We start from the raw sequence: 14,353 nt of genomic DNA on the forward strand, positions 1-14,353 counted from the left end.
TAAGTGACTAATGGACAGGCAGTGTCTACAGAGTGGAGACACTGGACACAGGGACGATTCACGTCCCAGGCAGTACAGAGCAGGATGGTGAGAGATGTCATTATACTACTCAGAAAGGCATGTAATTTAAAGCTTATGAATTGTTTATTTCTGGAATTTTCCACTTAATATTTTCAGATTTTGGTTGACTTTGGGTAACTGAGGCTGTGGAAAGTGAAACTGTGGCTAAGGGAGGAACTACTATATTCCAATAGCCACCATAGTAATACCATGTCTCCCCAAAAATAAAACCTAGAAGAAGGCATAAATCAGCTCTAATGCATCTTTTGGAGCAAAAATTAATACAAGACCAGGTATAATATAATATAATATAATATAATATAATATAATATAATATAATATAAAATATAATATAATGTAATACCGGGTCTTATAGTAAAATAAGATCGGGTCTTATATTAATTTTTGCTCCAAAAGATACATTAGAGCTGACTGTCCAGCTAGGTCTCATTTTTGGGGAAACACGGTAATAGATAGCAGAGGTGGAGCCCTGACGTACCTGTGGCTAAATATTTTGCATACTTTATTACTTCTCACAATAATCCTTTTTATTATTTTATTCTCACAATAGCACTACTAGGTAGTTATTGTTGTCCCATTTTGCAGGTGAAAAAAACAAGGCTTGAGGTAAAGTCCACAGTTAATGACTGGTAAGCAGTAGTCAGTTTGCCCAGGCAGTCTGATTCCTGAGCCCATGCAACACACTGTTTTATTGCTCTTTTCTCCATACTGGACAGAACCATGGACAGGGAGGGAAAGTTCCATTTCAGAAGTCTATACTTGAGAATGAAGATAAGCATGAGGAGGAGATGGGATATCCACAAAGCAAAGCAGGATGCGGGGTCAGACCTACTTACTCTGGCAAATGCTGAGCCCATTGCAGTGCAAAGTACTAGTCTGGAAGTTCCCAGGAGGCTGGAGACCAGCCCTGGAGTGGAACCCACCTTTCACTGTTAACACCTCATTCAGTAAGAACACTCCCCACTAGAAGAGCTTGTGGGAAATGAGAAACGGAGACAGACCAACATTTCTCTTGTGAAACTAAAGTAAAAGCTGTGATAGGAGTTAACAGGAACATGCACATAACTTGAGTAGGGGAAATTGGATACCGTTCTCACACCTACTAGAATGCCTAAAAGTGAAGTGACAACGCCAAATGGTAGGGAGGATGTGGAGCAACTGGACCTCTCACACATTGCTAGTACAAGTATAAAGTGGTACAACCACTTTTTAAAAAAGGCGTGGCTGTTCCTTATAAAATCAAACACCAACCTTATTGCCCAGCAATGACATTCCTCAGTATTTGCCTAAAAGAAACAAAAGATACGCAACTGTTCATAGAAGCTTTATTCATAATCAAAAACCAGAAACAACTCAAAAATGTTCTTCAACATATGAATGGATAAACCAACTGTGGTATGTCCATACACGGCAATACTACTCAAAAAAAAAAAAAAAAAAAAAGGAAGGAAGGAAAGAAGGAACTACTGATAATACACAACAATGGACCTCTGAGGCATAATAACCATGCCAGTATATATCTTCTAAAATAGGGTAAACTAATTAATGATGACAGAAATCAGATCAATGGTTGCCTTAGGGATGGTGGTGAATGATTAGAACGGGACATAAAGAATATCATAGGGTAATACAAATGTTCTTCTATCTTGACTGGAGTGTAGGTTATACATATCTATACATTTGTGAAAATTCATAGAACTATAAAATTTAGATCTGTGCCTTTCACTTAATGTAAAATTACACCTAAAATTTATTTTTGAGAAAGTAAAAGAAATCCATCTGTAGACTCACTCATATGTTATCAAGTTTCAAGACAGCTGTGTGAAGACTTTTTTACAGTTTGTGATTCAGCTGAAGTTGTTGAGCGGTGCTGTTCCATGTACAAGGTTGCACGGATTCATTTTCTCAAAATAATTTCCCAGACTCTTCCCACAGGAATAAATGGTGTAACTACAGATTAATCCTCTGGTTTTCCTTCAAGTACAAAGTATCATCACATTCATTTCTTTTAGACAAAATACTGGGTCTAAATCGCAGTTATACTTCCTACACTGAAGAATCCTCTTTCTATTTGACATATTTGTAAATCCCCCTCCCCCCGTCCCCATGTACATATTAGAATCCTCTTGGGAGGACCTAATAGGTAGAGATTATTTATTAGCACTAGAATACCTCCAATCTAATGAAAATTTATTTTTCTTCAAAAATTGAACATGTAAGTAATTCATTATGCAGAGTTAAATATTTGACACTACGCAGTAAAGAAATAGTTATTGTGAGGATGTTGGGGAAAGTGGAAAGAAGGAAAAATATTTTCTTTTAAATTGGCAGCTATCACTGATCCTTACGAATCAGCTATATGTCATTTAGCAAATGAAATACCTTCTTTTTAAAGTATTAAATCTTAATTGACTGCAGTTCTAAACAGATTTGGTCACTGTCTCAATTTTGGATTATAGGAACAGGATTGGGTAGGCCTGGGAAAAAGGTGCACATGACCCTTCATGAATTTACCACTGATAGAAAGTACAGGTTGTCTAAAATAAGGTGAAAAGAGAAATTTTAGGAAAGCTTATGTGGGTCAGATCTAAATATGACAGCTCCCCCAGAGAAAGCTATCATGAGTACAAAGTTAAGAGGATGTTGTCTTTGTTTGTTCTGAAAACTGGAGGAGCCAGTAAGTGACAGCAGATACCACATGTTACATTTGCTTAAGTCAGGATGATGTAGTGAAATGGTATCAAGACTAGATCTCTTTCCCAACACCAAGAATCTTATATTCAACAGCCTCCTACACATCATTTGGACCACTTTCATCAGATGTCTAACAGACAACTCATACTCAACTGTCCAAACCTGGACTCCTGATCTCCTTTCCCAAACTGGGTCTATCCACAGCTGTCCTCACTGAAGTGAGGGTAATTCCCTCCTTTTTGTTTCTTGACCCTTTTGTTCTCTCACACCAACAGCTAGTCCCTCAGGGAAGATAGCGTCCTTTAACTCTATCTTCATAAAACACCCATATTCCAACTACTTCTCACTTCCTCCACTGTTACCACCTGTCCTGAGCCACCATCCTCTCTCCCCTAGATTAATGTAAAAGTCTCGGAACAGGTCTCAGTCTCCTCCCTTGTCCCTATGGAGCCTGCTCTCAGCCAGCAGTCAGAATAAATAAATAAATAAATAATCGTAAATCAAATCAGGTCAAAGTTCTGCTCAAAACCCTACAGAGCATGTATCACTCAGAGTAAAAGTCTGTCTTTTTTTCACCTTTTTCCTATTTTTTTATTGTCGTAAAATACACATTAAGATTACCATTTTAGCCATTTTATAGGATACAATTCAATGGTATTAAGTATACAATGGCCCTCAGAACCTTACGTGATCTACTTACTCCCTCCCCATTCTCTCTCTGATAGCATCTCCTATTTGTCCTCCTTGCTCCAGCCACAGTTGTTTCTTGACAGGTTCCTTAGGACATCTAGATGTCAGATGCCCTTGTGCTTTTGCACTGTCTATTCCTTCTTCCTGCAACATTCTTCCTCCAGATATCTAAATGTTCCCTCCCTTACCTCCTAGTCTCTCAAACTTCATCTTCTCAGCAATACCCACCCTGAACATCCTACTTAATACTACAACCTTCCTTCCTCCACCATACTCCAACCCAGCCCACCCAATGCCTCTTTCCCTGTTTTCATTATATAGCACTCACCACCTTCCAACATAACAGAGTTCACTGAATTTCCAACACGATCAATTGTGAGCCATACAATTATCCTGGTATTACATGCCATTGATTATACATATACGAGTATCTTGATTTCAGGAATGTGAAAATATACGTACCTTAGAGTCAATGACACATGGATGGCAGGCAGTATTCTGAGAGTCTTTCTTTACCTCTTACACAAAGCTTACAACATCATGACAAGAGGGGAGCCAGTGGGGACTCCATCTTCTGATTCCTATTCTCATTCATTCATTCAACAAGTCTTTCCTGGAAACTTATGTTGCGTCAGACATTGTGAATACAGTAATAAAGAAATATCATCTGCTCTCAAGAGGAATTGAGTCCAGCAGGAAGCCTGACTATAAATTAGACCTTGAATTACTGTGTGCTAACTTCTATGATAACTAGACTGACTCACAGGAGGCCCCCAATCACTGTCATCAAACACTTCTAAAGCTAATGGCAGTAGGCATAGTTGTCTACTTTTTTGTGTGTGCCAAACTATGCAAGTGGGACAAATCATAGCACTGTCATAAGAGGCACCAAGTAATGTATCCAACTAAAGTATCATTATGCATATGTATATATTTATAGTTTTTCCAAGTCCACATAGCTGCTTGCCCCCAATTTCTCATTCAGAAGTATGAACTTGGCACTGACCAGATCCTTCTTCCATTTCTGTTTCTAAGCACTGAGTGATGTTCTGAGCCTCTGTTTCATCAATTCTAACCAAGGGACCAGGAACTCTGACACCCTCTCTATCTCAACATCTTAGATTCTATTATTGCCTAAGTATAACTCTCAAGAAGGTTATCCTTATTCTCAGGGAAAAAGTCTATTTTGTTTTTCCTACTAGTATATGTTTTAGAACATTGTGTTATTAATAAAATAATGTCTAGTGATATTTATTTCACAGATTAAAAAGTTACACACACACACACACACACACACACACACACACACGAGGTCTGAAAATGACATTTATGAACTCATCCTAGAAAAAGCGCTGCATACCTCACTGCTGAATATCACTATGGTCACCTTCGAAGTGCTCCCTTTGGGAAGCTATGCACCAACACCAGTGCCTAGTCCACCCTTCAAAGCAATTTTGGAACTCTCTGAAATGGCCATCAGAGCTGTTGTCATATTACCCTTGATGTCCTGAATGTCATCAAAATGTCTTCTTTCAATATTTCCTTTATCTTCAGGTAAAGAAAGAAGTCATTGGGGGCCAGATCAGGGGAGTAGGGAGAGTGTTCCAATACAGTTATTTGTTTACTGGCTAAAAACTCCCTCACAGACAGTGCCATGTGAGCTGGTGCATTGTTGTGATGGAAGAGCCATGAATTGTTGGCATAAAGTTTAGATCGTCTAACTTTTTTACGCAGCCTTTCTCATGCCAACATTTTCAGTTAAGATTTTCCTAACTGTTTCTCTATCGCTGTTTACTTGGTCTGCTATGCTTCTCAAAGTCAGCAGACAATTCTGACGCACAATTCGTCGAATTTTTGCAATGTTTTGTCAGTTCTGCTCATTACTGGCCACCCTGACCTCTCTTCATCAGTGACACATTTTCTCCCCTCAGAAAAACGTTTAATCCATTTGTACACTGCTGTTTTCTTCATGGCATTATCCTCATAAACTTGGATTAACATGTCCCTGATTTCACTTCCACTCTTGCCAAATTTAACAAGAAATTTCATGTTTGTTCGTTGCTCTAATTCACGTTCAGACATTCTCATGACAGCACACAAAAACACGCAACAACAATAATGAAAACCACTCAGCAAAACACTGCCACATGTCGACATGAATAGCTGTGAGACACTGATATACCAAGGTTATGAAACCTTACCGAGCTGTTTGTACAGTGCTGCCAATGTACGTGCACGGTGGCAAGTTTGCAAACTTAATTGTTAGACCTCACATATATACAATATATGTGTCTATAAATATATATGCATATATGTATATATTTGCATATATACATATTTGCATATGTATGATACTCTAAATCAAGTCTAAATTTATTAACTCTAGGACTCAATTTTTAATCTATAATGCAATGTTATAACTCTGTAAGAAAAGAGAGTTGGAAACATTCTCTTGGTCGAGTCTCATTTAGCATCATGCTCTCAAAGACCCTGAAGGCCAAAACAGCTTCCATCTCCTTGTTTAACAGATTTAATTACGCTAAGAATCTTTCATCTGTAAAAGTCTTCTAATTATTCCAATTGCCCTTCAATGCATGACTCAAATTATTGATCATGTAGGACTCTGGCAAGAAATGGCACACATCAATCAACTACGATTCTACAACGAAAACATAATAAAATTAAATGGCAGATGCCAGTGTTCTCTCAATAACCAACCACAGGAATCTCAAATTAGACCAAAAATATAGATAATACAGATTTTTACTGGTTTAAACTTTAATTAAAAGGACTATTCCTGATGTTTCTCTTCTATTTTATAATTGGATACAGAAGCTTGTTTAATTTTTTTGCTTTGGGGCTGCCACTGCTGAGATTCAGGATTAAGGATGGGACAGTGGCTTCAAAGATGAGAGGGGGTGGAAAATAAATTCAGTTTGGGTGTATTTTTAAGATATCACCCAGATGGAGACATCTGGCACAAGTTGGAAACACAGCTTTGATGCCAAAGGGAGAGATTGGAGTTGGAGACACAGATTTAGTAATAAGCATTGTAGAGATCACAGCGAGAGCCACGGGCTGGATGTGATTATAGAGGGAAAGCATAACTCCTGGAGAAAAGCAGAGAAAACTCTCCTTAAAAAGAGTGATGAAACAAGGAAATGGGTGGGGAGAGATTGCTGAGAAGGGAGGGATGGAGAATCTTCAGAGATCAGGTAGACTGAGGATTAAAATTATTTTTTTGGATTTTTAGGTTATTTTTTTATTTTTATTTTTTTACTTTTGGTAAGGACTTTGCCACTGGTGGAGTTCTAGGAGAAGGAAGAATGAGAAAAAGCCATGTCCCTGAAGAGAGCATGAGAGAATACACAAGCATTTCAAGATGTTTAAAGGAAAACATCTTGAGGGCAGTTGTTTGAGGAAAAAGGCAAATGATGGGGAGACCTGCTAGTATTTGTGGGTTGAGGACAAGAAGGCAAAAAAGAAATACTTTGAATATACCAGTAAAATGTAGCGCTCAGTCCTAGATCAGGTGGGAGTAGATGAGATCAAAGGCTTATAAATATATGAGCTTCAGGATTGGAGTGCGGGAAGCAGAGACACAAGTCCCAGATGGACTGCATGCTCTGTGAAGTGGAAAGCAGGACCATATGCAAAAAGCAAGGGAGAAAACTCTAAGATGTAGTCACCCCATTGCTTGGAATTTCACAGTACTCCTTACCTAAACTTTCTTACTCTTTACAGTTTAATAAAGAAATTGATGGTCAAATGAACATTAAATTGAATGAAATGAAGTTTAGTTTCCAATAAAGAGCATTTTCTTTATTTTAATATAGTACCCCCTGTCAAATATTTCAGTAAGTCTTCGTAGTATATTAGATTTGCTTTCTCTTTCATTGTATGTTCTGGCTTTCAAAACATATATATCGGGTTATAGCTTTAACTAAATATAATCCCTAGGTATTTTTCCAGTCTGTATCCTATGATCATTATGAGAATTCCTGGCATTAATAAGTTATTTGAGGAAGGATTTAAAAAATTCACCCATAATAATTAAACAAATTGAATCCATTTTTCTCCTCAAGGTTGGCAAATTAACATAACTAGATTTGTATTGTTTAAATTATCACTGTGCCTTAGTACACTAATATATGATTTGTATGATTACAACAAAATGCAAACAGAAACAAAGTTTGATGACAAGTGACAGTGAGCAAACAATTTTAATGCTACAGCTTCAAAATGGTTGTGATAAAACGTGTTAGCTCAACTGAAAGAATCACAGCATCTGTTTTGTTAACTTTTCAAGTTTACCAAATTCTTTTTCAGTCTCTCCACTTCCCTCTGAGTGTATCTTCTTGGCAAATTATCAAGTCTCCAAGAAGAGATAAATATTCTCTCCAGATATAGAAATGTTGAAAATGTTTCACTGTACAGAAAATTGCTCCAAGACTGGGATGACATAAGAGTAACATTCGAAGAGAAAAAAATTAAAAAGTCCTAGGAGCAGGAGAGAAAAGAGAGTCAGTAAAAACCTTCTGCCAATAACTTTGAAAAAGTTGGCAATCAATAAAGCTTTGATTAATCCAATTATGTGTCACTTATTCCGTACATCAAAACAAACACTTAAATAACTGTTAAAGTAGTATGTCTGGGGATGGTGGTGTTAAATTTCCAAAGGGCAACTATTTGGGCAGCTTCAAGGTCAGGACAGTTGTCCTAGAATGGAATGTCCCTCACATCCCTGACCCATCCAACCTGCCTGTCAGTCAGACCAACCAATGAGAAGCACTGGTCCATAGGACTTCACTCTTCCCATCTGTCCATCCTCCATTCTTAGTCTATAGGCCTTTGTCCTGATGCTTACCATATCATGGTTGAAAGACTGCTGACCTGCTCTGGGCACCATTGCACTATTCCAGCAGGATGAAGAAAAGAGAAAGCAAAAGACAGAAGGATTAGAGGGTATGTCCACATAGTCTATCCCTTTTTAAATGCTTTTCCAAAATCCCATTCAACAATTTTAGAGTATTGTACATAGATGGAAGGGATGCTAGGAAACTGACTATTTGAGCTTTCCAATTTTTTTTTTTAAGGAGGGTGCAGCTCACAGTGGCCCATATGGGGACCAAACCAGCAACCTTGGTGTTATCAGCACCACACTCTAACCAACTGAGCTAACTGGCTACCCCACAGCCTTCCAACTTTGAAGAAAGAGGCAGGCAAAAGAGAAGTTGACTGTGACTGATTTTAGGGTACCCAGCGCACGGCATCTTCTAGCTAGGACACAGTAAGTGCTCAGTGAACATTTACATATTGTGGAATAATTCATCTCCTCACTGTGACACACACACGTAACGTCCACTCTCACTCGATCCTCATCTCATTGTGTTTCTTGCTTCCTTGGTCCAGTAGAGCACTTTCCACTGGGGAAACTGTACTCATTCTTAAGAAAATTTTTCTTAAAATTACAGTATAACACACACATAGAAAAGTGCACAAAATATAACTACAGCCTATTTAATGAATTTAACACAGTCATGTAAGAAAAGAAACAAAACATTACCAAAACCATAGAAGCCCACTACATTTATATTATACCTTTATTTAATGATATGCTAAGATACTTGTATACCTATTTAATCTACATGTGTATATGGGGACTTAGTAACCTATTTTATAGGTAATGAATGACTGGTACAAATGAGAAGACCTGGATTTTCAAACTACAGAACGTGTTTCAATATTCTTTTTAGACTTTGTGATCTATGAGACTGGCCATTGGAAAGGAAAAAAAGAGTATTCTGTTGGGATTCTACCATACTGCAAGGTAGCTAAAGACATGCCTTGGTAATCCCAGAATAATTTAAGTTGCATTACACTGTGGAAGGGGTGTATTTAAGTATTTCCGAATTAGTTATCATGCAGCTGCTAAAATGGCAAGAAAAAAATTTTAATAATAATTTTTAATTCAAAAGTAAAAGAGCACTGATTGGACCACAGTGGTGGCTTAGCTTTACTAACATTGACTTTTAGTGAATTCACATGCACTACCATCAGTTTACTCTCACCATAAGCATGAAGTGACCCATTCTACAGATCTCAAAATTAAGCCATAGAGAAGAAAGTTACTTGCCTGGTTTCATAAACGTAGTCAGTCATCTAGTCCTACGTCTCTCACCTCTTTAAATTCTCCCCCTTCCTCTCTCTACTCCAGCCCTAACAGTACCCCTATGTCCTCAGAAACAGTAAGCGTGATCCCACCTCTGGTCTTTGCACCGGCTGTACCCTCTGCTGGAATGCTAATTTCCTAGGTTTCCACGTAGCTCTCTTACTTCTTTCAAATCTCTGATTTTTATTTCTATTCTAATATAGCTTCAGTCTTCCCTAAATATTCCCTATATGCTTTCTTCTTAGTTCAGATTTTTGAGAGTTAGGAGAATTGAACCATGAAAGCTGTCCTTTTGGGAAGTTACTTAAATTCAGTCTCAGTTTCTTCATCTATAAAATAGAAAAAATGACACTATGTATGAGTATAAAAAGGATGTGTGTGTGTGTGTGTGTGTGTGTGTGTGCACGCGCACACTTACAGTTGTGTGCTGGTATACTCATATGTTTAACAACTGACCCTCCAAAAACAAACAAAAAAAAAGGTTCCTGATGTTGCTGAATGTAGATTTGGGAACAGATGTGCAGTGACACATCATATAGTATTTCCCACATACATACAATAGATGTAAATCACTGCGAGAACATAGATAATAGTAAAATAATGAGGAAGTGGTGAGTTTTGAGTATTTTAATTTTTAAAATGAAATTGTTTAATTGTATATTTCCATAATTTAGTTTTTAATAATGACCCCAAATTAGTTGGCTTTAGCGCACGTGTGTGTGTGTGTGTGTGTGTATGTGTGTATGTGCGCACATACTCGTACAAGCACACCATTAGATAAACCAAAGCCAGTACCATTTACAGGAAAGGAAAGCTACAATATTTGCTTCGTTTCCACTAAACAGACATAAATTAAAGGAAGCATCGACGCCACTGAACGTGATCTTATACCAGTGATGGCTAATAGCCGGTTTAAACATAGGGCTGTAGCAACAACTTCGATGAGAATGCACAGAAACTCTGAGACACATCGAACTAAGGATTACAAAGGAATGTCAGCCAAGCAACCACAGAAAAATGTGTCTCCAACAAAAAGGCAAGGAGCTATCACTGGTGAGCATTTCGTCACAATAGATACCTGGTCTCTTTACTGAAACCTCACCTGGACAGATTTCCAAAAAGCTTGTCAGAACACATCCTGTTGTCACTACCAACCCAGACAAGCTTTAAGTCAAGCTCAGGGTGAAATCTTTCCACACCACTACTCAAATCCTAAATTACTAACCCCCTTCAACTGTGTTAAAATCCCAGTGGGGAAAATATGAGCCAAACGGGGGAGAGAGGCACTAGTGTTAGCTTCAACACGAGAATTCAAAGAAGAAAAAGTTTCCTCTATTAAAAGGAATGCGATGCAGCACAGAGATCAACCTGGTTATTACCTTGAGAAAACCAAAAGGCATCATTCCAAGTGTCTTGTCTTTTCATATACACTGCTCATATCTAAGCCACTGTCACACTTTCACCTTTGTTGAAATTAGATATTTGGGCCAATTTATGCATGACCCTATCCATCACTGAAAGCCCCTTTTTCCAATTATTCATGTGTTACGTAACAAAAAGGTTCTAAGCTCCAGCTTCATTTTAGAGTTATCCCACATTTTAGAGTTATCCCATCACCACAAGAAGAGAGAAGAGCAGATAAACCAGAGGGTGACTTACCTTGAGCCAGTCATCAAGGGAGCACAGCTATGCACTGAATCCCAGGCCTTAGAACTTTTCATAACCATCAAACACAAACTTAGAAAGTACAACGATATATAGGTGAATAAAGATCTGAATCCCATCCTCAGAATTCTCCTGCTCTATTCACAAAGACGTCCCTACTAGAATGGGACCACTGGAATGGGATGCATCTAATAGAATAAGGTCACTGAGGGCCTTCAAAGCATTTCTAGCCTAGCTGTATTAGAAGCCCTCAGTATGCAATTTGGGCTGAATAAATCAATTATTTGTAGAAGTACGTGCTGGCTGTCATGAAGTCGAGTCCTTCATTACTCAAGTAGATCTAAAATTTCTGTAAAATCTCAGCTTGGTATCGTGCTGTCTTTCTTCCTTGTGGAACACTATACGTGTCGAAAGTTATGCCTAATTCACAACTCTTAGACGAAGCAGGTGTTATTTTTGGTTCATCTTGCTGCCAAGGCTGCATTTCTTGGGGACAGATGGCTATCAAACTGTTGTTCCATTTGGAATACAAACCAGATGCCCTCACAATTCACACTGAAATACTAGGTTCTTAAAGATATGAGCATTTATACTTGAAGCTTAAAAACTCACTTAACTTCCAATTCTTCTAATAGGAAGAAAAAAGCCTCCATTAAGCCATTCCATTCCGTTTTTCCTAAAACATCACTTGGATAAAGTTTTTACTGTTGCTATCATTAGGAGTTAGTACTAAAGGTGACTTCAAGGGCACCACAGGCTTGACCTTCCTCTGACTAGAAAGGGTTCGCCCCATTTAGTGGATGTTGCTGGCACCGTATCTGGTCCCATATATGGGGGTGTGGGGAAGACTGGAAAGACCAAGATTCCTTGGGGAAAGCCAAAGAACTGTCTCCCGAATTTCTTGCTGAGGCTCCAGGAGAGGCTGAAATAAAGCATCTTCTGTCCCTTAACCTCCGGAGACAGTTACAGAGTCACTGCTGAGCACCACATGAGCTGGCATCCGTCAGAAATTACCCCAGGAATGATACCAATGAGACTAAATGGCTCACTTCCCCATAATCCTAACCACATGGGTTTTCAAAAAGATGCTGATGCAAATCAGAAAAGGAGGGAATCTCTCCATATCCAAGATGCAAGCAAATTAATAAGCATCATCAGCGTGAAAAAGTTGAGGAGGGCACTGTCAGAGAATTTAAGTTAAGGAACTTCCGTCCCCAGCATAGCTTTCTACTCCGATTCCCCAACAGCTCTCCCACACAGCTAAAAGAGCCTGCCTCATGCTGAGGCAAAGCAAACTGTGCCCCAAAAACTTTCTCTACTGGTTCTGCTATTGTGCTTGAAATATCTGCAACCAACTGCTTTGGCTCAAGGCTCTGAGAAACAAGGTTAAGATACAAACCATACCATGGCATTATTAAGCCATAGCACTTTATATAAAACAAATAATCAAATTTGTTTGCCTGTTACAGAGCAAATGGTGCAAAAGAGGCCCCAGGAAAGACACGTTTTTTTTTTTTTATTTTGAGGGGAAGTGTGGGAAGAGGAAGAGAGGGGAGAGAGAAACCTATTCCAGGGTGTGCGGGAGTGGGAGGACAGAAGGTTTGGGGTGGGAACATTACATAAAGGGAGAATGGGCGCTAAAATAAGCCACCCATGAAGAGTTCTATTATTTTGTAGTCTGATCTTGGATCAAAGAAAAGGAAAGAGGAGAGAGTATCTCTGAAAATAAACTTCCTCTAATGCAGAGTTGGTCTCAGGTCCAATCAAGGCTAAGAGAAAAGGGGAAGAACATTAACGTGTCTAAACACTTAATGAAGAACAGCGCCACCGTGTATGGTGGCTACCAAGGGGCAGCTTCCAATTGGATACATACTCCTAAAAACGCAAAGGGAGGCGTCCTAGGCCTAACATGCTCAATTCCTTTTATGTTATAAATGCCAAACCCCCTCTGACCATCACTCCACTTTTTTTCTCTTTTATCAGCAAGCTCCACAAAAGCGGAACTCACTGGGAACGTCTCATTTGCTGTCACACACTCCCACTGTCCCTTGATATTTCTCTTCCAATAGGGTTGATTTTTAATTTCCTATTCACCCAAAGCAGTAGGATCTGTCCTCATCTTTGCTGGCCTCTCTGCAGCACTGGGGAACGGTGTGTTGCATTCGCTGTCTCCCATGACCCACCTTCTTTTGTTTTTCCTCCTCCTTCACAGAGATCAATATTTTAGGCCCATTTCATTGGTCCTCCCTTTACACAATGGTAGGATCCAATACTCAGCATCATTCTCTCAGCCTTCTCTTCTCACTGTATTGTGGTCACTCACTGCCATTAGCCACAACTCGCTTGTAGATGACTTGAGAATCTTAACTTCTCGTCCAGAGGTCACCTCTAAGCCCTAGACATATACTCCAAATTCCCTGCTTCCTACGTGGACCCACCAGTGTGCCTTCAGGCACCTCGCAATCCACAAGCCTGTCCACAGTTGGACTCCTTATATGTCCTCACACACTTGCTCCATCTTCTCTTCCGTTTGGAATTTTGGTGAATGACCCACACCGGGCACCTAAAGTAGAACTTTGGGAATCATCCTAGATTCCTGCCTTTCTGACACATATCAACAAGGCAGGTGTGTACCCCATTCAGACCCCTTTGTCTTCACCACTACACACACACACACACACACACACACAATTTCTAAATACCAAACCCTATCTCTCTCTGGCCGACGAGTCTCTCTTTGCCCACCTGTGCAGTAGGGTGGGTGTCGACCTGCCTCTCACTGAGAGCAGCAAAACATTCGGGGGCAGGCTGAGAGACACAAATAACCCACTAGTCCTTCTATAAAGTATCACCCTTTAAAAAATTATTTTAAAAGTATAACTTCAAACAAGACATTGGTGCCTAAACCAAACTACTCTTATAATCACTTTGCATAAACCTACTTTATATCTGGCGCCTGTGGGCTGGTGATAAAGCAAAGACTCTTTTCAAAAGGCACGTAGTGGGTGAGCCACAGGCCTCATAAAAGCAATTTTCCTAGTGATCCCTCTC

General features: G+C 39.2%; 1 protein-coding gene across 4 annotated transcripts in view; it reads right to left on the reverse strand.

Moving 5' to 3' along the window:
- PAK5 (p21 (RAC1) activated kinase 5) overlaps positions 1-14,353 on the reverse strand; it is a 291,163-nt gene that overhangs the window by 225,052 nt on the left and 51,758 nt on the right. The window contains exon 1 of one of the 4 annotated variants that reach the window (XM_074317516.1): positions 11,297-11,515. The exons of the other annotated variants lie outside the window; for them this stretch is intronic. The gene's annotated coding sequence lies outside the window, so the exon portion shown is untranslated. Of the gene's footprint in view, positions 1-11,296; positions 11,516-14,353 lie in introns of those variants that run through there. 4 annotated transcript variants of the gene reach the window in all.

This window comes from Rhinolophus sinicus, linkage group LG13 (genome assembly GCF_036562045.2).
Source record: "Rhinolophus sinicus isolate RSC01 linkage group LG13, ASM3656204v1, whole genome shotgun sequence".
In the NCBI taxonomy this organism is placed as follows: domain Eukaryota; kingdom Metazoa; phylum Chordata; class Mammalia; order Chiroptera; family Rhinolophidae; genus Rhinolophus; species Rhinolophus sinicus.